Here is a 27,714-nt window from a genome sequence, read left to right as displayed (position 1 = left end):
AAGTACTTTTTTTCAGTGATCTGCAAGAATCACTGCTCTTTCCCCAGGCGATGCTGACATCCAAACACTCTTTTATCCGATTGCTCTGGGCATGATTCTGTGTGTTTTTCCCAAGTGCACCATAAGAGCCCAACCCTATATTCCCAGACACCCAAACTACAGCTGACTCACTGATGTTCTAGATATTCAAAGTATGTAAGATGGGACCCAAAGCAAGAGGTCATTCTCTACTGAACTCTCTCCCTCATTTTTCAGATTTTAGTGCAGTCTAAGCCTATAATAAAAATATTTTTAACACGGTATTTCTGCCTTCCCTCCTTTTTCTAGTCTTCTGTGACTTGGATCTTCTGACTTACTCCCTTTGTTGCTTCCTCTTCACTCTGTTTTTTTGATTTTGGGGGGTTGCCCTGTTGATTTTTCTATTTTTGTCTGCTATTTTTGTCTTTTGTTTCTTCAGTTTGTCTAACTCATGCTTCCCTTTTAATTCCCCTACCTCTCTCTCTTTTTTTTTTTTAGCTCAGGACAGTTTTTCATTCTCCTTTGTTTATAGTCGTCATGTTACATTCACCGTCTTATTTCTTTCTTAATTTTACTATGTCTACTGTGGTTGCTAGAGCTCCCTTGTGCTGATGTTGTGATGAATATGCAGTTAAAGATATTCACAGTTTAAAGAAGTTTCCAATTTAAATAAAAAACAAACAGGAAAAAAAGTTAGAAAGAGAAGAAATCTTGTTATCTCCATTTTACTGAGGGAAATCTGTGGCAATAAAAAAATCAATAGTTTTTCAGGTCACACAGAAAGCCTGTAGCTGAACCAGAAGGAAATGCCAAGCCTCCCAGATTTCATTCAGTGTCTTACTCATAATTTCTTGCTGATTTTTGCAAGTGTCTACAGTGTAATGATTTGCAGTGTGATAATAATGGCACTGTCCACAAAGGAACAGACTTCCTGCACTATTATGGGTTTTCAAGCTTAACATAAAACTTGCTGATTACTTGGTGTACACAGCATTACAAACTAAGAATTATTTCAGGAAAAACAGGATGTTTTTTTCCAGGACCAATTCACATGGTATTGCGAAAGCCTACCAGAAAATCAACCCTATAAGTTCTGACATCTGTATTTAACCAGTGCATTCTTTAAAGAAAACTGCAGTTTTTCCAGTTTTCCTAAGTTTAAGTCAGCTCCATTAAGATGAATACTGGTCCACATTCTAATATATTCACAAAATTCACCTCAGTCTGTGTTCAAGATCTTTCTTTGAAATAGGTGCCACAATACAACTATTGATTGTTTCTGTGATCAGTGTTTGAGGCTAAATGCAGTTTAAACTGACACTTATAGTGTTGCTTCTCATGGAGAAGGAGTTGTGAGTACCCAGTTGGGTCTCTAAGGCTAAGTGAATGTGCATTAGCAGTTATTGCTTGCTTCTGACTGTTTTAATCTGCTCCAGACAGGCCATTTCTCTCTGCATCCACTCATTTTAGGGAGATTTTGCATGAATATGTCATGAGGAGGAGGACAGAAGGAGTACAGAACTTCTGGATGCCTCCATGTATTTTTTATGAATAATGCCTGGGAAGATGCCAGTATGGAGCTACAGAAAATCTGAGGGCACTCACCTGCCTAGATCCTATGATTTTATGGTTGCCTCTCCAACAGCCAGGAGAGTCAAATGGGCATCCAGAGTGTGGCAGTACTCTTCTTTCCTCCTTTAGCTGAGGATTCAAGCTGTGAGTTGGTTGTTGCTGGTTGAACTCCGAGCCTCTCCAGTCACCCACTCCCAGCTATCAGAGCTGATGGTGCATGACCAGGAACAAACCAGCCTTGCCTTCACACAGATCAACTATCTGGCAGAAGGACATTCCTGTGATAGAGTAAACCCCCCTGGGGCTGCCAGTTCACCACATACAGAGCCAAGCTTTCCTAACCTACAACATGGCCTTGGTCTTTCATAGGCCCTAATTACCACGGGGCAAATGTGATTTTGATCCAAGCCTATTGGCTTGGTTGAGCTTGCAGCAGAGTGTGTGCACACGAAGCCACATCTGACTTCAGTTGTTCTTAAATTTCCCTCCTTCCCCTAGTGTGTCTGTTGCTTCTGTGGGTGGATTGGGAGAATTAAGCAGACAATGTAAATATAGCCATGTAGCACAGCATAAATGCACTTTGAACATATTTATGCCACTGAGGAGATTTCAGGATTAGTGTAATTACTGTGTAGTTGCCTCAGTAAATGTGATACAATGAATTCATATCATTAGCTTGGTGCTACATTGAAGCATGAGGATGGGAAGTAAGAGCAAAATACAGAGCCTGCCGAGGCTGTCCCCACTGACGGAGAAGCTTCTCAGATATCTCAGATAAGCCAATGCTCACATCCATTCAAACTGAAAAACAGCAAATGAGTGCACCAACACTAAACCAAAACCCAAACCCACCAGCAGTCTCCTGATGAACACCAAGAGGTGCCAGAGTGAAAATGAGAACTATGTCAAATTCTAATATTGCAAACAGTGATGTAATACAGAGTAACTCCAGTGAAATCTATTAAATGGGTTTGAAATGGGCCTAGAGGGTATTATTTGCAGCATGTAAATTTAGACAATGTTTCAAATCCCTAATTCATGAGCCTAAAGGCTTCATCTAGAGCTTGGAGGTACCACAAAGAAATTCAGAAGTACCCAAGGTAAACTCATGCTCTAAACTGTTCTAGAACCTCTCTGTTAATGGTGAAGGCAGTCTGAAGGAATAGAATTGTCATATTGGTGACTAAATTAACTATGCAAAATTCGGCAGAGTGAAGATACCCTGAAGTATCCAGATGTGGATACAAAAAATATTAGGGGTCACTGTTACAAACTGGATTCCTCCAGGCTTTACTATCATTAAGACTATCTTCTCTTTCAGTATAAAATTTCATCCCTTCCCATTTTCTTGATATCTTCACTGAAACTCTAGAGCACGCTTCATATGGAAAAAAAATTTGCTGTAGATCCCATGCTTAGAATATTTGAGGCATCCTACCTGGCTCCAAATGGACGTCTATTCTATGCTAAAAGTTGTGCTGTTTAGCACTCCGTGGTTGTACTGAGATTACAATGGTGCACCTGCAAAGGCAGACTTTTTTAAATTCTCCTGCTCATATCAGCCTTCTGACTCATACTCTCACACGCAAAGCCACAGATGGGTGCCTTTATAGGAGCATGGTTAATAGAGTGGAGCAGGACACTAGTCCTATGACTGAGCACACTCCTCCATACCACCTAGACAGCCATCCATTCAATTTGACATATCAGCTATAAATACCTCTAGCTTCTTCAAGGCAAAGTTAAGCAGTTAAAGTGAAAGTGACTCACCTAAACATCTAACCTCCCCTGAAATGCCTGAGTTGGGTGATGGCAAACAGACCAACAGCAACTTCTTCTGTCAGATCCCAACTTCAATGACTGACTAAGGAGGACCATTTAGGAAACTTGTTCCCTGTGAACATTTAAGGGTTGGTTACCAGCTCCTTGCTGAGAGAGAGAAACCTGACTGAAGCCATGTAGATGGGCACTCTCATGCTCAGTTTGGCATATGGCCAGGTATGCCAGCATTCCTTAGAGGCAACAGCACAGTCACTTCTCCACCTGGACACACACCCAAGGTGCTGGGTTCAAGTCAGCTCACAGGCAGCACTGTGTACTTACCAAGTGCCTGCACCATTCCATGTTGAAGACAGTGCCCTCATGACCATCATTTCTGCAAGTGTTTCCACTGACTGGAGAGGACCAAGAAGAAGCCTTTACTGCTGCACTGTTGTCAGCCACATATTGGTCTTTTTTTCACCAGAGAAAAAGAGATAGGAATTCCCAAGGATCTTAGTGTCACATTTACAGACCAACTGGTCATAATGTTAGTGTTTCTACCAAAGCAGAAAACAGACACTGTATGCAAAGGGGAGATATCCCCTGGTATGCTTTCACCCTAGGGGCTCCACAGGTGACCTACCCAAGCTGACCCGGTTATCAGAAGGCAGGATAGTGATTGCTAAATGACTTTGAAGAGATAAGAGAGTTTTTGTATTACTGTATTGCCTCTTCTGCATTGCCTTTGCAGCTTGATGATGTGCTTCCTGCAGGTTTCCTGGAAGGTGGCCTCTGTCACCCTGGCCTTCTGCAGTGATGGTTCGTCATCTTGCAACTGGAACACAATGTTTGGCCACTAACTGAGGTTTCTTTCCTCAACCCAGCACGCACCTTTGCCAATTTCAGCAAGCTGTGTTTTTAAAGCTCATGTGAAGTTCCCATTTGAAGCATCTTCTCAAACTCTCAAACTACTTGTCTTCCTCAACCTTGTTTATCTCCTCATTCTCTGTAGCTGAGGCAAAGCTGGGGTGACAGCAGCTGCTGGAAACCCACAGCCACAACTGCTTGGGTGATATAGGGCAAAACTTGCTATTCGAAGGCAATATCTCCATCAGCTCCTCAACACCCCCACTGGAGCCCTGGGGATGAGCCTCATGGTGCAGAAATCTGTCAGCTCATGACAGTCTCAACTATTGGAGTCAGCTATCCCAAATGAACTTGATCATGGCATAGGAAAAGAAAAAAATTGTGATTTTGGCCTCAGCCTGTGAAAAGTAGTGATTTAGAGTTAAATTCTTCTCACCATCCCCCTGTGTATAGCAGAAGCTGTCTCAGAGTGCACAGGGCCTGGCATGAATACACAGGGGCATAGAAATCCCACAGCTATGAGTACCCAGTTTCAGTGAATATTCCACCATATGGAAATAAATATTAAAGTAGAAGTTGTCTGTCTGCTTAAACAAGGCTAGGGCAGTGAACCTGAATAGTCTTTCAGCTCCTTCACACTCAGCCACCGACTCTGTGTGTTCTTGGCTGTGTCTTCTTGGCCTATGACTTTTGTGACTGGGACCTCCAACCACTCTCCCAGCCAAGGACCAGATTTTCTCCAATGAATCATCCACCTTCTTCATGATGACACAGGTCTTCTGCAAGGCCTGCTTCTCCTTAGGTTGAAGTCTCAAACACATCAGTTTGGGGGAATGACACTTCTTTTAGTTCTTTGGGCTAGGCACTGGTTGCTGAACCTTTTAATATTCTGCATGTCCTGTGCATCGTCTTTATTGCAGATGAAGTATGGGACAATATAAAGTCAAAAGCTGATTTAACTCTCTCGGTTCAAAAGCCTTTGGCTTCCTCCAGCTTTATACCCCTTAATGCTCCAATACATACAGCATGGTGGTGTCATGTTTCTTACCAGTGCAATGGCTACAAACATGGCAAAAAAAATTCTGTTCTCTAGCAGAAACTCCTGATAGCTGCTGGTAGACTTGCAGTGGTGTAATGAGGCATAGAATTTGCTCCAATGTGTTTTTAATACAACTAGAAAGACTCAAGCTATTTATTATGGGAATCATATAAACAAGTTATTCAAACAAAATCCTCCTAATTTTACAGCAGTCTAGACATGCAGCATATTGCAAAGCTATGTCTAAAGGACAGTGTCGTTGAAGTTTTTATCCTTATTTCTAGTTCAGAAGAGAACTGAGGATAAGCGTGGCAGTCTGGCACCTTACATATTATCCCACAGTACCTAAAAGAAGTGTCAAAGTCATCTGAAGAGCCCCTTGATTATTACAAGATAAGAAACATTTATTTCATGTTTGCTGTGCTGGGATAACATTGGATTTACTGTGTTTTGCCAAGTTTGCACACTTTCTGTGGGAACTCTCCTCCTTCCAATGAAATGGGTTAATAGGAAATATTTTATTAGAGCTTACTGGAAAAATGTGCCATAGGTGCCAAGGAGCCAGAACTTTTGTCCAGCTGGCTGCAGACAGACAATGTGTAAGTTACAAAAAGTCACAGGATTGTAGGACTGTATGGAAATTCTGATCTCAGCTGATGCCTGGTCTTCCAAACTCATACACCTTCAGTGAAACACATGCAAACCTTCTGTGCCAATCCTAAAAAATGTTTAGGAAATATATTGAAAGGTTGCCTGGGTGTGTGCCCCTGGAAGCCCCCTGTGGTCCCAGGGACATAATGGCAGCATGACACACCATGACATTCCTGCACACCTTCAGGACACACAGCACATCACCTCCTGTGGGGTTCTGTTAGTTGGCACAGATAGGACAATGTTTCCCCTCTTCAGGCTTCACATATGCCCCCTCATTTTTATTTTTGGTGTGACTGAGGCTCATCTTGAAACATAAAGCTTAGCCCAGACCTCTCTCAGCAAAGTCAATGACATCTGGAAGTAGAAAATACCTCCCAAATATTTTTGAGATATGTCAGCATTTTCTGGATTACTATTTTTCCCTAGTGTCTCACCTGAAACTTTCCTACTACATTTTTAACTCATTGTTTTTTGTTTATTCATGAAGACATTTCAGTAATTAAAGTTTATGAGTAATATTCCAAATGAGGGCATAAAATTCATTTCAAGAGACAGCAGACCAAAAAAAAAGCAGTATTGTGGAGAGATTTTAAAGAGGACACTGGATCTGATGTGTCCTTTTCTGGCACAGGAAATGTCATGCGGGGAAGGAAGGCAGAAATTGTTTGTGGGAGGAGGCAATAGAAACTGCTGTCACTAGTGGTTGAGTGACAGGAGTGAGAAACATAACAGAAGTCTCACGCTATGTCTGGCTGAGATGCATTATTGGGCAAAACATTGACAGAAAGATAAACTGAGAAAGAGGAGGACATGGCTTCTCAAGATAGTGGGAAGACATTTTGGTTGATTGCCAGGATATAAATATTTTAAACAAAGTTCAGGCCCCACCAAAGTCTGTGAGAGTTTAACCATCAACTTCAGCATAGTTAAATTTTTGCTCTTTGTGTTTTAATAATTTTTTTTTATAGTGGGTGTGGTAGTTTCAGAAAATGTCAAAACACAGATAGGTTGGTGAATCTGTGAATCTGGATTCCTACTTTACCTGACTCAAAGAACTGAGGCAAAACACAGAGTGGCAATGGGTTGAACAAAGACAGTCAGATATAATATTAAAAGCCTTGAGTTAGAAATAATCTAGCTCTTTAGTCCTGGAGCTGTGGTCTAGGCTGAAGTACAAGACACAGATCATCACTCTAAGTGTCGATCAGATTTTATTAAAGAATAGAGGAGGTAAAAAAACTTCTCAGCAAAAGTAGCAAGAAAAATTAGCAGTTGTTTTTTCTTTGTCTTTCTCTTTGTGTCTGTTCACTCCTAATTTCATGTCAATACACTGCAATGATACAATATTGGCTACCACATGTATTTCAGTTTGAACTTTCAAATGTTATATTCTCCTATGTATTGTATGGATACATATATATATATATATAAATAACATTGACAAATTTAAGTCAAAATTCAGCAAAGTGCCCAAGTGTTTCCTGTCCTGTGAGTCAATGAGATACAGTTGTGTAAAATGTTTCAGGCCATGACTGAGCTGGAAAAAATGAGTGATGGAATTTTGGGGAGGGTGAGAAAAATAGAAAACATGGAATATTTTTTATTTAATCTGAAATGTTTTATTTGAAATAAAGCATTTAGTGTTGACTTTATTTAATTTTTCCCAAAACTACATGAGGTTAATACTGAAATGTAAGACCTCTTTCAGAATGAAATGTTGACCTTTCTGTACAATTGTCCCCTCTATTTTGTTTCTTAACACAGTTGTAGTTTTTCAACAAACTGTAAAATAGCCTAGTTGTCATGTAAATGACCTCATGCTACTCATATGATCAAAAGTTAGGCAGCGTTAATGTGTTTCACAACATTAAAGTGAAATAAAAGTAAAAGAACCTCTGCATTGAGAGGGGAAGTTACACGTTGATAATACAGATCAATGTGTGCAAAGAACACATTCTAGCATGTAAACTGTCTGCAGAAGTTTAGCTAGTGTACAAACAGTCTTACAATGTGTTTGCATTTTGCAGGCCAAAAAACACTCATCATCAAATCAGTGAGGCCAGTCAAGATGTCTGTAACACAGCAAGAGGCACAGCAAAAGCAGCAGCAAAAGCAGCAACTGACTCCCCTCTCACTGTCTGCAAACATCGTGAACTTTTATAGTGTTCATTCTTCAGAGGCTGTTGGGAAACGCGCTATCTTCTGACCTTAATGTCTTCAGCCTAGCAGAGAGAAATCATCTTCTCAAAAGCTGGTACTTTGATCGCCCTCAGAAATAAAGATCAGAGGATGACTAAGGGTCTTAGGAATTGAGTTCCCGCTCTCTTTCTCACTCATGCAGGCATGAAAAAATGCACACAAAGGCACATTTTCATGTATTTGTTATGGACACACACACTTCAATGAGAGATCCTTGCAGCACACGTACTTAAGTGACACATTACACAAATGTTTGCTGTCTACAGAATAATCAAGGAAATAGACTCATGTTTATTATAACTGAATCAGCAACAGTCTAATGGATTAAAAACATCCTCTTTTTTTTTTTCTCTCTCCTGTTGTGAAAGTGCCAGTGTTGTAAATGTTCCCTACTAGAGAAGTGGGTGGAGATGAAGCAACTCATGACCTCCATGATTCGTGAGCTCCCAGTCTCTCAGGTTAGGTCTTCTGGCTACTACCCAAAATCCCAGAACATCAGCTACAGATACTTGGAGCCAATTGGGTTGAGAAAGAACACAGTAAATGTCTGTTTCCGGTTCACAAGCCCCTTAGCGTCATCACATATTTTGGAAGTCTGTCTGGCTTCCTGACTTTAAGAGTCTTATTCTTGATTTGGACTTCAGGGAGTAGCAGTGAAAGGGGGGGAAACAAGGGTTATCTAAAACCTCATGAATGATTGGAACATTTTCTTTTCTTTGACTTTTAACACTTTTAAAGCCTTAATTTATTAGATTAATTTTTTAGAGATATTTATAGTAAGTCCTGTTACTATAATGAATTGTGGTTCTTCACATGCATACTCTTCAGATTGGAAGAGATGCCCTAAAGCAGGTCTGAACTTGTCTTTATCCATTCAATTTTCCACTGATTTCACTGATATTGGAGCTGGATATTGAGGCCACTGTAAACCCAAAAAGAAGGTTCAGTCTACACTGAAACAGTATTTTCTTAAATCTGAAAATATTGCCTGTCCTACATAAACTCAGACTTAAGTCAGAATTTGTGAGGCTTTTGCACATCTAAGTTAACTCAGTAAATTTGCTCAGTTGGATTCAGTCTGTCTGAGCATCTGCTTTTAATGTGGGAAGAATAGGATTTAGCAACACTTTGCATATTGTTATAAAACTATTTTTAATCTTGCTGTGATAAGCAACACAGCACAGAGGTTTGGCTACCACTCAGAGTGGGGAAGTGTTGTGTAATTATGAGTGACCAAACCTGTTCTGGTCCATTAAAATAGCTCAGTTTGCTGAGCAGCTCGTAAAAGGAGCTCTAATATGTGAGAACAAAACTTTTCCTCTGAAGAGGAAAAGAGATGTGAAGTATGCAGAGAGGTGGCATTACCCATGCTGGAAGCAGTTGTTAGAAAAGAAGGAGAAAAAAATGAAAGCAAGGGGACAAGGAAAAACACATAGGGCCCTTTTACCATTCTAATGGTCATTCCTGGCATGGGCATTCCTGTCACTCTTTGCCAAGTTCTGTGTTGCTGGAGGGGACTAGGTTTTGGGATTTGGATCTGGCTAGGTGCATGTGATGGGGCTGTAACTTCTGAAACCTCAGCTACATGCTCAGTGCTGGTCTTTCTGTTGTTGTTTTAATCAGAGTACAGACTGTTCCTTCATGGGCAAGGACAGCATTCTTCATAGACTCCTCATCAACTTAGTATTTTACCCCACGTCAGGAACAAAATCCTACCCACATTTCCATATGTTTTCTCATTCTTGCAAAAGTGGCTCTGGAAGGGTCACGTTTCCGGGACCAACCCTACAGATACATTTAACTTTCCCTTAATCAGGGCTGACCTGCATACTCCTGGCAGCATGCCTAGGCAAGCACAGAAAAGTACAGCCTTCCCTTTTCATCCTAGGCATTTATCAGAGGACACAGATGTTGTTCTTGTCTCTCCTCAGGCCAGTGTTCTTCCTATGCTAACCACCTCTTCCAAGCCCAATGTGACTCTACCTGTTGGTGCGGCAGGCAGTGTTGGAAGGACAAGAAAACCTGCCAATGGCAAAGTCAGAAAACGCAACCTAAACCAAACAGACTGTTGCCTGCATTGCTGAAGAAAAGGTCTTGTAATTGTTAAGGACTGGTGCTTTTGATCATCTTGCAGTGATGGTCCCTGCCCAGACGCTGGGTCTTGCACTTCATCACCCCATGAAGGACAAGGGTTGTGTACATGGCAAAACTGGCCCTAGCAAACAAGATTTCCTCAGAAGTGCAAGGTGGAAATGTCTTGTTATACTCTTTCATGTGTAATTTCAGGTCTACCTGCCACAGAGATATGTCTGCTCTTTGTTCATCTAAGAGTGATGCCGCCAGATAGAAAGGGCAAAGGGTGTTACGTGTGGGGCACTAAAACACTCCTTCAGACAAACTCTGTCACCACAGGTGTGTTCAGGCCAAGCCATTGCTCGACATTGGCCATTCCCCAGAGGCAAAACCTGTTGCGCATGTTTGTAGGGTTTAGCTTGACTCATTGCAGTGTACATCTAACAGCTATAGGAGGAGGGAAATACTTGGGTTCATGACCTTCAGCACCTCCATTAAAAGTCCCTAGGGAAAGGTAAGGCAAGTGATGGAAAACACTACCACTGCCACAGGCAGTTCATTCCCCAAAGATGCTTGTGAAACCTTTTGCTACTCCAACAACTGGAATGCTAATCTCTGTAAATGGAGCTGCTATAACTTTTGCAACTCTGTATCATCAAAGGTAGGTTCTAGCAAGTGAGAAATTTTCCATTAAAATTTTTTTGCCAACTGAAAGTTTGAAGCTCTTTTGTGTGAAGAATACTCGCTTGCCACAGAAAATCATTCTTGGTCCCCAAAAAGCGAAATCCCTAGCCTTGTGACTATACGTGGAGATCCTGCTCAGTCTTCCTGGCTACTTGTCCCTCTATTCTACACTGAAAATACTGACAATGATGAAATATCTTGTAGCCCACTTTATCAAGGTTTTGAAATTCTTATTATTCTTATTTATTTTAGTGTGGGTCTGTGTTTATTAGTGGAGGTAAGATGCAAGAGATTCAGGGGACTCACTCCAGTTCAGGTGCCTTGTTGTCTGTTGACGTCATCTAACAAGGAGCCCAGAGATGAAACAACTTGTGGATCTGGGCTCCCCTCCAGATTTACAGGGGGATAACTGAAATTGCCTTTTGTAGTTCAGTCATTTGTTTTAGAGGCCTGTGTTGCATGTCTGCTCCTTGGCAGGATGAGAGCTACGAAGTGAATAAATATACTTCAACCACAAATGAGCAAGCAAATGGAAGGAAGTGCTGTTTAAAAAAATGCTTTCAGTGACTTATTCAAGTTACAAGAACAGCAAGAGGCATTTTCTAGGAAGGAAGAGAGTTTCTAAATTGTTTTATGCAAGATGGTCTATTTTATGACTTCATTCTGAAAAAAAGTTAAGAGGTAACTACTGTGAATAGAATAGGTCTGGCAGAACATGAGCACTCCAGGGCTTGCTTGCTTTCAGAAAGAACGTGTCATATCAACATGATCATCATCTGTTGCAACATCGCAAAATATAATACTGAGATTATAATGTTGTTGTCTGTAAGTCCACTTAGTCTCCTCTTTTTTTTCCCCCCAAGTCTGACCTCATTCTACTGAGGGAGAGCCAATTACTTCTCCTCCCCTCTGTGGCCAACAGCTAGCTTCATGTATGACTTGTTTCCTCATTAGTCTTACACATGTTGGACATTTCTCTAGTTGGTGAAATACTATGTCTGATGCCAGAAGAGGAGCTGAATACAGACCTCATACTATGAACTAACAAGTCACTTACAGCCATTAGTCACTGAGTACCTTCTTCTGGATTAAATAACACAGAATATGACCTAATCAAATTATCCATATTATCTCAGTGCAACAGCAAAAATGGATCTGATTTGAACTTTGGATTCCAACTCCAGTTTTGGATTTACACACTAGACAGGCTTCCAATTTACCTCAAATAATGAGTACAACTCAATGTACTCTAGATTTTGAATCCCACATTAAAGAATACTAAAAATCCAAAGCTTTAGCTCTTTCTATTTTATAAGGATCATATTTGGGTTCAGATTCAGACTTCTGTCTCATCTCTCTAAATCACCAAATGTACACATTTTCTTTATAAACACTAACTTTTACTGAATGAAAACCACTACTGAAGAGCTGGGTTTGACTATTATCACACATAATAATTAAATCTCTTTTTCATACTCACTGCTTTAGACTAGTTAAACTAACTAGGAAACTTCTTTTACTTTAAAGTGTCATCCAGATGACCCAGCTTCTTACCAGTAATAACTGTATGTAAAGGAATGAGCCATGCCATGAAGTTCCTGACAATTTGGGACTCAGTGGTAAAGTAGGTAGGTAGGTAGATTTGATTAACAGTGGCTTTTCTATCCATTGCACAGTTGCACTGGTGTTACTTTCTCCAACAGCAACGAGAAGACAGCTAAAATGAAATACTGGTGTGTGCTATCTAGAGGAACAAAATCAAGTAAGTAATCTTTTTAATATTTCTGACTGCTGACACTTTTGATTACATCCATAGAATGGGCTACACTCTAGTACTGAACAGTGTATAGGAGTGCACCACCGTATTCTTAGTCAGAAACACATTTGCTCTGTGTCCCATTCTTGTAGGAGGTTTTGTAATGTTGCCTGGTCACTACCTTCTTGTCTACAAAGCAAATATTCAGGGTGGAGAGGAGAAGAGGAGTTTTCATTTGTGAATGCAAAAAGGTGAAAAAAAGAAAACAGTTTCCTGTGAAAGCTGAAACACATTATGCAAATATACAGCAAATACTCTCAGTATGTTTCTACTAGCAGCATCGTATGTGTTGCTTACAGACAGGCATGTAGTCTTCATTGTTGTGCTACTCTCTGACAGCATGTGTCAGAAAGTGTTCTTTTGAAAGTACTCACCCATTATTACGGAGGTTGTAGTCTCTGTGAGGAGACAGTTCGTCCTTAGTTTTGGATTCACAGAAGGAACAAAAAATGAAGACAGAAACAAAGCAGAAGTGGAGTGTTTAAAGATGAACAAATACATAAATTAAATTATTATTAAATTAAGATAAGATTGGTATTACAGGGAACATTGTGGAGTAAGAAAGTGCCTTATATCAGCAATGAGCTCTTGGAGGATAGATGCCTGTTTCCTCCATACAGTAAACTGCTCTTGGGTTAGGGAGGAGTGCTGGAGCTTCTTCCCACTTCTTCACATGAACACTGCACTTTCTCTGTCTCTGCAAAATGTTTAAAAAGCCTTTTTTTTTTCTTTCTGTTTCTAATCTTTTCCTGGATTACTGAATGTACAGTGAAACTTCTTATCTCATGCGGGAATTATGTTTATAGCAGAAAAGGAACTTAGGGACTGAATGCCTCAGGGACTTAGATGATGGGATGTAGAGACTTTTATCTGAGGTTGCTTTCTTGAATCAGGTCCAAGTTGGTAGTGACCTAAAATTGCCTCAGTCTGATGACTGTTTGGTCTCCACTGTGAAATGTATTTGGTGGTCTCAGTTTAATTCCTGGTAAATACTTGTTTGTGCACTAAATTACTTCCATAACTGGTATCCATGTTTCCAGTCTCACAGAGAGGTCAAGGGTTTGATGGGAACCGGGACTGAGCTACTCTTTCATGCTGTGAGTTGGTCCCTTCTAAACATGTGAACTGAAGAAGCAGTGCAATTACAGTGGGTCGAGGTCTGCTTGCTTTTTAATCTGCTTCCTTTCAAGACCATAAACTGCAATATGCTAACTCTGAAAAATTACTCTGACTCAAAATAAAGCTCCATTCATCCATGATCCTTCTAACATGCTGAAGGCCAAGGTGCCTCCAGAAACCTCAGATGATAAAGGGTTAACCCACGTCAGAACCTAGTCAGTCTGACTAGCACGGTTGATGATATATATCTGGATGTCAATGACAGTGCACAAACAGCTTTATTCACATAAATAATGTCTATCAGCCCTTCACACTTTCCCTTCTCCCTACTGGTCTTCTCATTTCTGGTCTCTCAATTTTACTGGCAGTGGTATTCACGTGAATATAAGAAGTATCAGATCAGGGAGATCTGTAGGTTGCAGAAAATGAGCCATCAAAAATAAGCACACAGTAGAGTAAACTAAATAAGATTGTTTGCTCTCCTCAGCCAGTGCAAAGAAGATATTTTTTTTCTTAATTTAAAAGCCTTCTGTTATTCCACACGTCTAAAAATTTAAGATTATGCAGAGTGCTGTGAATAGTAGCCAAAGTGAAAAAAAAAATTAGTATTCATCGATTATTTTCACACATTTTCAAAAGTATGTTGAAGACATGTTTCTACAAGTGTGCATTCGAAACTGATATGAGCCAGAGGTCAGTAAAAAATTCACCTCTGAGATGCCAATTTTTCAGTCACAGATTCACACAAAAATTCGTTAGGACCCTCCTGTCAGATTGCACTGGTAGAACTTAAAATAAGCCTTATGTTATCTGTCAAAATGGTACAATAAAATGCAACCATGGGCATTTTCAATCTGCATACCATGTAAGCCCAAAAATGAGTTTAAGCACTGAAAATAACATCTGCTACATGCATGGTCTTAGAGTGTGATAAGATGTAAAGTGCAGAAAGAAATACAGATTGTTTGCTGTCACACAGCAGATACAGACAGTTAAGTTCCAGACCTGAAAGTGAGGTTTGACCGCAGTTCCAGCCTATGCATGCAAGCTCTTCAACAATTATTAGCGTAAATTGTATTAAATCCACTCCGGCCAGCTGTTTAGGATTTCCAAGACAAGTCTCTTACTGTGTAGTTATAGCATTTACCATTGTAATTTTTAATTACAGGCTCTCATATTAACTGGAGCCACATGATATTATCATGGTTGAAGTGAATAACAACAGTGCTGTTGGAAATCTGTAAGACTGTATGCCACCATCTGAAAATAATGAACCATAATTAATTTTACAATGAGGTAGGTAGAATAAGTATTTTCCTATAGCATATGTTTTCATATTTGTGCATATATTGTGTTTCAATGTTTTACAAAATATGCGTAAGTTATCTGGAATTATTTTCCAAGCACACTATCTTTCTGAATTTTAAAGATATCATTTGCAGTAGATTTTGCAAGTAACTTAGAAGCCACAATATGTATTGTAAATATACGTGTACATGTGATAAAAGGACAAAATTTACAATACTGTGCTATGTTTTTTCTTAATGGATGAACTAGAAGTCAATAGTTGGTTTGTGTGCCTTGCATTTTTCTTTTCCTGAGATGAGTTCTGGAGTAATTTCCTTTAAAATGTAGAATTGAGAACAGCACAGAATGTGTTGGTTCATGTGTGTTGAAAAAGATCATAAAATTGGCATCATTGTAGGCGTTCAGATGCACAGAAAATGCTAGTGGATAAAATGAAACAGAGAAAACATCAATGCAGCCAGCCATATGATGAAACAGATTTTATGAACGTGCTTGTTACTATCTAAGGAAGAGCTGGTCTGCCTTGAAGTTTGTCTGGTTTTCCCCGGTTTGTGTAACAAAAGATATTATCATTCCCTACTTTATTTCTAAAAACACATTACATTATTGACATGGCCAGAATGACCTAAAAAAAACCAACCAACAAACAAAAAACCAGACAATCTTTTTCAAGTCTATATGATCTTGGTATGAAAAGTCTTCTTAAATGGACTTTTGCAGAACAGATTCTTCACCAGTCCACTGCTTTTCAGAAAAAGCCCGTAGGTGTAAAACCAAGCAGATGGCACAGCTGCACCTAGAAACACAGCACAGCTGTCAGCAGGGGAAGAAGGGAGATTTTCAACTTGCAAAGGTAAAAGCATGATTTCATGTCCCTTTACTTCTGAGGAAGTGTAAGAGTGAACCTACACTGCCCTCACTTCTTCCAGGCAAATCCACATGAATTGGATGAGAGCTATATACGTGAGCTACAAGGACCACATGGCTCAACATGGCAATTATCTTTTTAATTTACAGGAGTAACTGCCAAGAAACTGGTAGTGATTACACATTTCCCCACTCCATGCATGCAGCTGCACTGGAAAGAAAGAGCCTAACAACTCTGTCTTCAGTTTGCACATGGGCAATCTGAACCTTCTAAGCCCCAAAAGCTTAGTTGTACCAATCAACCATGTACTGACTTACAACTTGCAGTGGGTAAAGGATCAGGTCCTAGGTCATCAAAATATTAGGAGGTAATTTTCAAGCTGCTCTCAGAGCTAGATGGCATGTCTTAATAAAAGTTTCATCTATGCATAGTAGCTGAGAACAAAACCAATCTGTTTCCCAGCATTGTTTTGCTTTTCTGCGGTATTCACATAATGCAAACCCATCAGTACCACTCTGCTGGCAGTTTCCATGAAGCTGATTTTCTATAAATCTGAGTATACACTGTGCTAAATTGTTCCTTCTCCTGCATCATCTTGCAGAACAGTATTACTCAACACAGTATAAAATTCTTAGTCACCGCGATCACTGGCCTTTCTGTGGCACAGACCCAGTTTTCTGTACTGCATTCCTCATTTTATAGAACAAACTGGAGCTTGTTTTTGTTTGAAGAGTATTGACCAACATCCTGAACACTGCCAATTAGGGTCAAACATGGAGCGTTTCACCACCTCCCATTTCTCTGGGCTGCACGGTGTAGCATCATTAAGTTTGTACTTGCAGGAAACCGAGTCATCCACTCTTTTCTGCTTTGCTACACCACAGTTGATGTCCGTTCAAAGACAGGAGTGGGCTTAGCATTCCTGTCCTGTGATATGTTACCTCTCAAGCAGAAACAGAGTGATTTGCAGGCTCAGGCTTACTATGGCATTGAATTTCTACCCTTGGCTTATATAAAGATGTACAGTTCTCCTCTCTGATCTGACTGGTCCTCAATGCCCAACCAATAAAGCACATTCTATCACTATAAATTAAAGTATGCACTGGAAATTAGGAGAAGATAAGAGAGTAGGAAAACAAACTAAGATTTCCTTATATATGCAAAGTATGATTGTCTCAGCACCACCAGGTGGAACAGCCTGGACAGCTATTGTAAAGCCTAGTAGAGGCAGGGTGAGGAGAAGAAGGGCAGGAGGGTGAAAAGTCCTTTGTAAATCTGCAGAGGGCCAATGCCAATCACTGTTTAGGCCATTTCCTGGAGATAAAGAATCTACAGTATTTGAATATCCCAACAAACTCATACCTCAGAGAAGGAGGTGGAGGGCGCTTGTGCATTTTCTGTGTGTGCACCGTGACACCAGCTGACAGCACACAACCAGAAAAAGCAAGACATTATATGCATCTAGCTCTTCCATGAGGCTCTGAGAGGAGTGTGCCCCTTGTGGCAGGAGTGCCAGGAGTACTCGAGAGATACCTTACCTCCTCTTTTTGCCCATAAGGTGAGACTTCCATGTGTACTTCATGCAGTACAGATACACTTCAGATTGTCCTTCCTACTGGATGAATCTGTGACTTAATTAAGCATGGCAAAGTTGTTAAAGCAAAGTACCTGAAATAGTTCACGCTCTCATCATAATGTACTGGGCTTGGCACATCTACACCACCCACGCCAAAAACATGCTATTGATGACAAAACCTGAAAGTCACCACTTTCATAATCTAAATTACAGAGACACTGTCTGAGTAGCAATCACATGGCAAAGATTCTCTCTGCATGTCCAAAACCAGCTAGCCTGTGCAATCAGACAGAAAGGTCAGAAGATGGACAGCGTTATATCACCTGCAGATCCACTGGGTTTTAGTCCTCTCATTAACACAGGTTGAGAAGGTGGTACTCCCATAACATCTGAAATAGTTGTAGTCATACAATCACAAACATGTGAAGTTTTCCCCTCCAAACTACAAGTTTGTCTTCCTTTAGCTTGTCTTCCTACAAGCCTCCCAGCATTGTAGGCTGGGATTTGCATTGTATTATCACATTAGTATCCACCAATAGTGGCCATGATTGGACTTGATGATCTCAAAGGTCTTTTCTAACTTAATGATTTTATGGTTCTAGGGCAAACTCAACTGATCATTCTGAACTAGATTTACCTATTAACATCAATGCAAGATGTCCCCATGATTCCCTTGATTCTTGGACTGTCTTGTGAACCTGACTCCATCTCAAACCTTATTTGCTACATGTCAAACCCTTTTCATTTGGTTCTTGCCTGGTTGGCTGTTTCTCCTCTTGATCTCCTGGCAATTTTAAAAAAAAAAATGAAAGCTCCCAAGGGCTCTGTGAGTACTCTGTGTGTTTCCTTATACCACTGCTAGTGTGTGCACAAGTGTGTACACATGTGTGTGTCCACAAGGTTCATCTCACTCTGTTTCCAGGGTGGAGTCTATAAGCCTCTTGTGATGCACAGTGTACTCATTCTGCCTGACATCAGACCTGAGATGTGATTGCCCTGTGAAAGATCTAGTTGAGGGCAATCTCAAAAGAACAAATAGAGCAAGAGTTGTTTACAGGACCCCAAAGTTATGCAATCAGCTGAAGAACCAGAGACATGATTACTTAATCACTAACAACTGAGTGAAATGCAGGCAGGTAATGTCATTTTCTTTAGATAAGGTGTTGGGATTGAAAGAGTTTGGACTCATTTCCATTGAGCACATAGCAATAAATGTGGCAACTTCTGAAAAGTGTTTGAGAAGGCAGAATTTTGAGAAGGCAATATTTGTTGTATCTTGCAGGTGGGGTTAATGGGTCAGGTTTCCTTAGCTGGTTTAAATGATTCAACATGATGAACAATTCCATCTTGATTCAAAAGGAAGCTCCTGAATAGTCACATCTACAAATATTAGGAACACTCAGCCAAACATCTAAACTCCACATCTCCTCTCTACAAAACCAAAAACTCAGAGTAACTATGCACACCTATTTACTAGAAATTTGGTATCTGTTTCTTAAAATTGTGGGTTGGAGTTGTCTCAAACAGAAATATTTACTCTGGCTATTTAGTTATAAGTTGGCTTGCTTTGCAATTATAGAATATCCTGATTTAAGAGTAGGAGAAAAGTTGTTATCCTCTACTGACGAAATTTGCTTTTCATTCTCTGCCTTTTTTTAATGGGCAAGACAGAAAAGAAGGCAGTGATGACAATTGTTGAGGGACTTGAGTGAGGAAAATCTGAAGCAGCAGTAGAAGACAAATGTTTGATTTTTTAAAGTCATTAGCTTTCATTTGTCAGCAGTTCTCATTGATTTCTCACAAAACTGAAAATCAGAATAGTTGTTCTGCTGTTTTGCTAGAATATTGGGGAATTTTTAAACAAAATGTAGTAAGTTTAATTTTATTTAGACAAGTTTTTCTCTTATTCACTTAATATTCACTGGATTTTTATGGAGAGAACTACCTTCTTCAACGTCTATGTCTATCTTATATACATATTTATATCTTTAGCAGAAACTCATGATTCAAAATTAGTTTAAATATAAAGACATCTCATAGCTTTCTAAACTTGCTAAAGTTGTAGATTACCTTAACTTTAGTTTAAAGCATTCAGGCTCTTTGACATGAACCAAAACTGAGTCTTCTACAAAATGAAAAATATCTCTCTATTTAGCTGAGTTGTAAAAATTCTTCAGACCACAGAGCTGGTAGATCTACCTTGGTTTTATCCCTGAACACGAAACCACTGATACTTGTGATGGTTTGGGAAAAAGACTCTAGCAAACTTTTTTTTCACCCAATTTCTCTATTATCTTCCCTCATACATCTCCCATCTTAAAAGGAGTCAGACATATACAGGTAGGAATGCTGCAAAAAACATGGGCTGTGCATGTGAATATATGGTGCAGGTGGATGCCAGCTGACTTACAGCTCTGTCCCTGGCCAAAGCCTCTTCTTTTTGGAAAATGGAAATGGCTCCTGAAGAACCCGTAGCTGGGATCAGAGACACTTTAGTTTGTACCAGCAGTAACAGAGTCATGGCTCACAACAGAGTGATAACATGTGCATGGCTATGGCCAGTTTCATTCTGAGTTTTCAGGTTCACACAATACTGAAACTCAAAGCACAAACAGTGGAGGGGATGTCCCAAAGTGAGCACGCCAGCTCCAGTTTCCAAAACCTATGCAAATTATAGTTGGTGGTTTTAGCACAGCCTTACCTGACAGTTCATGCTACAAAGCCAGCTAGCACATTTTATCGTTATGAGCTCAGATTTCCCACAGGGTTGCAACAAGTGCCTCAAAAACTCCACCTTTCACTCCTCTAATTCAGGAGGCAACTCTAATAGTATCTTCCATAAACACTCCAGAGACCCCACAGCAGAAGCTATCTGTGTGCCATGTGTAACTCATTGAAATACAGTGGGATTTAGGTGACGTGGAGTTTTCGTACTGGTTAAAGTCATGGGATGAATTTCAGGGCATAGCAATCTAAAACGACAACACATCTGTCTTGAATTACAGTGGTGTGCAAATTATGACCCTGCACAGATAGCAGTGCCACCAGCCTGATCTAGATGTCAGCATCTTTCATGAGGCTGGTTTAATTGTGTCATGGCCATTACTTGTAAATGTGGCAGTCAAAATATTCAAGGGAAAAGATTTCCTGAAAAAATCTGAAGTTCTAAAATATGTTGCCAAAATGTCACTTTTTTTTTTTTATTGCTTTCACAGAACAAACATAAAACTACAGGCTAGTGCAGATCAAGATTGAGAAGCACAGGAGATGCCCAGCTTGTGATACTGTCACTTAAAAAATAGAGTTCTGCTTCGATTACAAATATTGACATTTTTCACACTGGAAAGAACTGTTACTTGGAAATTTTGACAAAGGGGAAGCTATTGGACTTAATATCAACTTGAATTATCACTTGAAAAGGAAACTTACGAAGATACCATTTCATGGAGAATCATCTTCATTTATGAGAATAAGATAAAACAGGATTTAGTGAATCACTGACGTGTGATTCCTTGCCACTAAAAATTGTCTATTTTTCTTCCTCTTCTTCTCATTTCATGGAAAGAACAAGAAGTCATGTGAGGCTTTTCAACTACATGGAGAATATGATTTTGACCACTGTAGGTTTGCAGGTCAATAGTATGTTACTGCCCAGCATTCACTGTCAAGTTATATTACAGCAGCTACATTAAGCAGTGCTAAATCAGTAATCTGAAGCAATTAACAATTGTTACTAAGAAGTGTTCCATTCTAATCCCCTCACCTGCCTTTGATGTTAATAAAGTGGCTTAGAGAAGCAGAATTTGATGGAGAAAACCACAGATGCCAGCAATAACATGAAAAGCTCTTGCTTAAAGCACTTAACAGCTGCAAAGCTAACTGTAACAATAAAATGTATTAGTTAAAGACATGTATATATAGTTGTGTACTTAGATTTTATTACTAAAATGTATAACGTGATAAAGAGCAAAATTTAAGCTTTTTACTACCTCTCAAGTGTTCAGAAAGAACACAGCAGAGACTGCATTTTTGTGGGCAACACCCACATGTTCACATTTCCCAATGTTTTTTTCTTTATGGGAAAAAAAAGAATGCACTGGGTAACAACTTGTTTTTTTCCCATGTAAAGATCATATGCCAGTGATTCAGTAATTCCTATTTTTTTCTTATGCTTATAAACAGGCAGAGTAATGACTGTCAAAAAAACTATTAAAGGACGGAGAATACCTCAGAGAGCCAACATTACATGATATATTTAAGATAAGACAGATTCAAACAGGTCACTGGTTTGCAGTTGCACAACTGTCTGAATTTTTTGGATGTAGTTCATTTCATTACAGTCTTCTGAAATTCTGACTTACACACTGTTAGGAGCAAAACAGTTTGATGAGCTGACATTGCAGTCACTCCCAAATGTTAAAAAAACATGAGTCAGGGAAATCTAGGGAATGGCTTTAAGAAAACCTTACACTCTTTTGTTTGTTTTCTGATTTCTGAGCCATTAGTGCGCACTCCCTCCAGACTTTCTGGCTTTCTTCTGCACCGAAGAAGGCTAGAAGTGTAAACTGATGATTAAAAACACAGACCAAGAGTCCCATACAAAAAACTGCCTCCAGGATTTGGATTCATATTAAAATAACAGTGTGTCCTGTATAACTTATGGAAAAACCCACTCCCTCTACCTGTATTTTTATGTCTTGTCTTCGCTTGCCTTCAAACATTTGAATGGTCAAGTTTTATTTGTACATGTCTTCATAGTAAGTCTGTGGTAAGTGATACCCTAGGGTATCATCAATTGAAATTATAGATTCATTGTCTCAGAGAGAAGGGCTGCTAGGTATTTTAAAGATAACCAAGGTCATTCTCTGCACTAAAGTAAAAAGAAAACCAGAACTATGAATTATATATGTACTCAGTAAATATTTCTTCCAAAATTAATTTTTCTTTTCTAATTTCTAATCTGTGTGGTGAAAAAATGTCAGGATGGAAAAGAAGTGAAAAAATTAAGTTCATTTTTCCCCTAAAACATAACCTTTTCTCATTTTTTTAAAATAACAGAGATTTCTTTAGGGCTGATTATAAAGACTGTTGGGTTGTTTGTTTTTTTAATAGCAGTAGCGCTAAAACAATGTGGGAACAGAAAGGAATCCTTGTGATTTATATATCTTGTTCCAGCTAAGCCAGGTAAAACTTCAAATATCAATATTGAGTAGTGTGCTTTTCTATCCCTCCAGCCAAGAGAACCTACTTGAAAAACTTTAACAAAGGAAGAAAGAAAGAAAAAGACAAAACCCACAAATTATGAATTCCAGAAAATTGTCCCTTCTCTTCAAATTAGACGTAAAATCCTCAAACGAAGCAGTCAAGATCATCCACTTTCTTAAGGCAGCCAACAGGTTGTTTCCCACGGCTTATGCCCTGTATGGAAACAGCTCACACAAGAAACAGTTGAACCTCATAGCTGGTTCTACTGCATCAACTCAGTTCTGCATCTGTATTTACTCATGGAGGCTTGGAGCATCTTCCCCACTAGATGATGTTTAAGAATAGCTGTATTTACTGGGAAGCTCCCACCTTTATAGTCCTTACTCTTTTCTGTGCAGCTCTTTAGGAAACACACTAATGAAAGTTACATTAACTTCTGACTTCTGTGTGATGCAAACTGAACCTATAACATTTTCCAAAAGGCTAATTTAATTCAATAATCAATTCAAGAGAGTGTTGATACTGAGTGGCAGTGCTCTGCTGTTTTCTACTAGCAATTTGCTGCTTGACAACAGTGGAAAATGAAGGAGCAAAACTTTATAAAGATTGATTCCAGTAAGAATCAATCAAAATTGTAGAAAATCTGAACCACAAGGGTTGATTAGAACAGAGCCCTTCAGGGACTGTAAGAGATGTGAACACCCTTCAGTGATCTACTACTCCTTACACATGAAGAACAACAACTTGGTGAGGAAAAAACTTGTATGAAATGGGCTTTAGTAAAGAACAGCTGTTATGACATTTGGGACAGTGCTTGGAAGTGGAGAAAGAAATAGTACAGTCAGTTAAATGAGAACATGCTGAGTGATGGAAGGAGAAATACAGAGATTTAACAAGAGAAGAATGGATGTTGTGATGACTATGGTCAAGCTGTTATGGTTTCCCACCAGGCAAGAAATCAAGCACTGAGCTTTGTCCCAGGCCTGTCATATATATACTTTGTGAATTTGTGAGGGACAGATAACCTGCTGGTCTTTCTGGTTTTCCACCTGTCAATGAGGAATAGAAAAGTACTCCTTTTAACAGTTTGCTACAGGATTCTGTCCATTCTCCCATTCCTGGGAGGTGTTCAAATACCATGGTGTTGATAATCCTGCCTCTATCAACAGATAAAAATAATATTTAAGACAAAATGTAGGTTAGAAAAACTGTAAATATGTTTTGAAAGTTTTCAGGCTTCATATTCTATTTTTATATGGTACCAATTACTGTGATATCAGACCACCTTCTAATAGTTATGTGAGCAAGATGACTAATATCTATCATGTTAAGTTCCTTCTCCTCCCAGAGGAAAATTTTGGGGATTTGAAATACATACTTATATCTTCTTTACTGTGTGATTCTATTATTAAAAACTGGGTCAAAGGAGGTTGCTGACTCTAAGACCAGAGCTATAAGTACTTTGGGGGGTCAAAATTCTGCAAGAGGTGATCCCACAAGCTTGGACTAAAGCACTGGGAAGGTCTTGTCTCATCACAGCCTATTGGCATAATCAGGATTTACATCTGTCTAAGCAGCCAGGGTTTGTTTTTTTTCAGCTTCTATAGGCCTCTACTCATAACATGCTCTAGAATGAATGAAGATGAAGTTTTCTGTGTTACATGAAATCTGCTGCTATGGAGGGGTATTTCTGGGCAGTGTTACAGGTACTGACCTTGGTCCATGGACACTACTGTGTTTATCTAGGATTTAGACAAGAGAAAACTCTTGGATACAGTATGAGTATTTAATAATCATCACTTCTGGGAGAGAAAGAAAAGGAAAACCATAAGAAGATATGCAGAGGTTTTTTCATGGAATTGTTCAATTTTTGTTTGGTTTGACTGGATCAAGTGCTATTATAAATCACTATAGGTTTGTCATTAGAAAACTTGGCCCAAAATGTGGCCCAAAAAGCATTTGAAAGGTTTAACAATTAGCTCTGGGCATAAGAATGCTGTCTCCCACCAAGACGCTATCAAAAATACATTATCTGAAAAGATAACATAATTGAATAGCTTTCTGGTTTTGTGATAATTTGGAGGTAGCTGAAGTATCCAGGATGAAAGGGAGGGAGGCAGGCAGGAAAGGAGGTGTTCAGAGGGCAAGGTCGACTACTACTCTCCCATCTCTGCATTCTGTTTCTGATGTGATCCAGTCCCCAATTAAAATGTTGTGCGTGTTTCAAGCAAGTTTTTATTAAGAAAATAAAACCACCAAAGAGGAGGTTATGTAAACTATCTGGAGCTCCAGAAGAGCACATACACATACACATACATTGTGGACAAATGCAGAGGTTTTATCACCCATCTTCTGCAATGTCCCAATGCAGGCTAACTTTCCCTTGGGGAATCATCCTTTCCCATTGGCAAAGCTGGGCTTGAGAAAGCAAAAAACATTTACAGAAATAAACATGCCATCATATCATACAATCTTTTGATCTTTTTAGAAAGGTTTTTAAGAGAACAGAATATAGAGGATGTGTTTCAATAAGTAGTTGTCACTGATTAGGATTTTCTGGTTTTGTAGCCTGGTTTAGTGAATGTTCAAACTGATTTATTTTTCCTCTTCTCATTATTGTTTCTACTGAATTTAATATGTCAATATTCTAAAAAGTACTATATTGCAAAAATTTAAGTTTAAAAATAAAAGGCAGTAGTGAAGTGCCTAATTTTTCTGGACTAGCCAGAGCTAGTAATTTCAAATCATGCATTTACTTTACTCAGGTCCTGGTACAAAGGAAAAGGAGCAAAGACATTTCCTTCTGAATCCTTGCTCCTGTTCACTGTAGAGTATTTTCCAGAGTGTGGAGGACAGTACTGGTTTGCCACTGCAGCACATGAGCTGGGACCTTATGCTGTCTGAAGACATCTCTGTCTAGACCTTCTGCGAGTAAGAGGGCTTACTTTCTGTACCAAGGGCAGGCTCACCGCAGTTTAGATTTCTTTACCACAGGGAAGGAATATTGTAAGTCTCTTTTTCAGGATTGTGCTCCTGCCCATCTTTCTCTCAGAGTAACTTCATATCACTGTTTTAAGACTGATGTGAACATAACTGTCACATGCCTACTTTCAGTGGATACTCTGGGTAGGCTACTGCTTAGTAGGTAGACATTTTGACATCTTTTGCAAAATAGTGTTGGCATAGAATGAATGCTAACAGCAAGATAGGAGAGCAATCTACACATATGCTTACTGGCTATGTGACACACTGGATTCAGACCTCATTAATACTGTGATGTTTCTAAATGATGGTGGATTCTTTTCTTCTTCAGAGCAAAATCTATCCTAGGCTAGTGCAGATAAAAGAAATATTAACAGCTAAGTATTTGGTATTCTGTCCAAAAGTGAGCTACCTACTCACTTCAGTGAACAACACTTAGTTCTTTCTCAGACTGAAAAGAGAGAAATGTCATTATCTCTCACTGTCTCTCACGTCAAACATTTCCACTTGAATTTTTATGTATGAGCTGTACATAAACTCTATCCATTTCAGAGGTGATTGTTTGGAGGGACCACAGAATATAGCTTCTAAGGTGACTGTCCTCCATGCCCAGCTATGTCCTAAGTTTATGTGGGGTACATCAGTATTTCCTTATGCCAGCAGTTTCTACAGATGCAGTCCCCTGTGCTGCATAGACCAGTAAGATCTATTTTTACATGATGAAGAAGAAAAAAATTGTTCAGCAGTGATTTGCTATCCAATCCTAGAAATCTGGTCTGAAACCAGTAAAACGACAAATACTACAGCATGGATTCATGAGGTACTCCAGATACCCCTTCGCTGTTGACCATTCAGGTCACATACCTCATGTAACTGTTGAGTTTATTCATAATGAATAATTAATATTTTTTACTGTATTTTCTGTACTTCCTACTGAGTGCTAATCAGCCTGGTTAACAAAACAAGACATGCCACATATATGAGTTCTTATCATAGAACTGAGGCACATTTACTCCAAACAGATTCTGTTGATATCACATGTACACTTGCAGGCTTGTCAAGAGTAAGCAAAGAGTCTTTAGTGGCTTGTTTTAGATAGTGAAGATAATTTCTTATTAAAAAGACTATATAGCTATGTAGTGTTAGTTTTATGATTTAATAGCTTCTAAAGCTCGAGAGTATTAAGCTACCCAGTAACTGCTGTCCATGGAAAACCTTCCTCCACTGGCCCTGTGTGTGAGGTAATTAATATGCTTTGTATCACAGTTTCAGAAGAGAAAAGCAAAACTATCTGTGAGAAGTCTGTTTAGTCAATATGGAAATGGGGATTGGATTAGATGATCTTTGTAGGTCCCTTCCAACCCAAACCTTTCCATGCAATGACTGCTGCTCACTGTGTGCCATGAGGGGTGCATCTCTGACTGAAGCCAACTCAGTGGTTTGACCTGGTGTAGAAATTCCTTCCACAGAATGGCACATTCTGAAGTGAGGGTGAGTGTGCTTGTTGCAGGCAGCAAGGCTTTACAGTGTATTGTGCATTTCCAGTGCTGTATGAATCCCAGTGTGGACCTGTGGGAATTTTCAGTGGGGAAGACCATGCAACCTGCCTGCTACTCCTTCAGACAGATTATAACTAGCTAATCTCTGCAGTTCACTTAGTCCAATGGAGTTGAATTAACATAGATTCTACTGACCCATCTTGGAATATATCATCAGTTAATTCAGAGAGGAAAAGAAGTCAGTATAGTATATGCAAGCTGCCCTGTGCAAGCATACCACTTGCACTGGTAGGTTGAAATGTAGCCAGCACCCTTTTTTCTTTCTGAAAAGACATTATTTTAATGTCTGATGAATAGATATTCCACTCTGATATTATGAGATTCCATCTCACTTCAGGGAAATTATAATAATAATAATAATAAGGCAACTTTTCCCTTTTTTTTTTTGAAGTTCAGAAGCCTTATTTGAAACTA

General features: G+C 39.3%; 1 long non-coding RNA gene across 1 annotated transcript; it reads right to left on the bottom strand.

Annotated features, from left to right (window-relative positions):
- Positions 1-15,515: 15,515 nt before the first annotated feature.
- On the bottom strand, positions 15,516-18,466 carry LOC127473150 (uncharacterized). The gene is made up of 3 exons (XR_007905290.1): positions 18,192-18,466; positions 17,517-17,609; positions 15,516-15,906 (listed from the first exon to the last, which is right to left on the bottom strand). It is a non-coding gene; the product is annotated as an uncharacterized LOC127473150 (long non-coding RNA).
- Positions 18,467-27,714: the final 9,248 nt, after the last annotated feature.

The sequence above is a fragment of the Manacus candei genome, unplaced genomic scaffold (genome assembly GCF_025592945.1).
Source record: "Manacus candei isolate 608988 ecotype Guabito, Panama unplaced genomic scaffold, ASM2559294v1 h1tg000034l, whole genome shotgun sequence".
Taxonomy (NCBI): Eukaryota; Metazoa; Chordata; class Aves; order Passeriformes; family Pipridae; genus Manacus; species Manacus candei.
The sequence above is the reverse complement of the archived record's forward strand: the minus strand, read 5'-3'. Positions and strand labels throughout refer to the sequence as shown.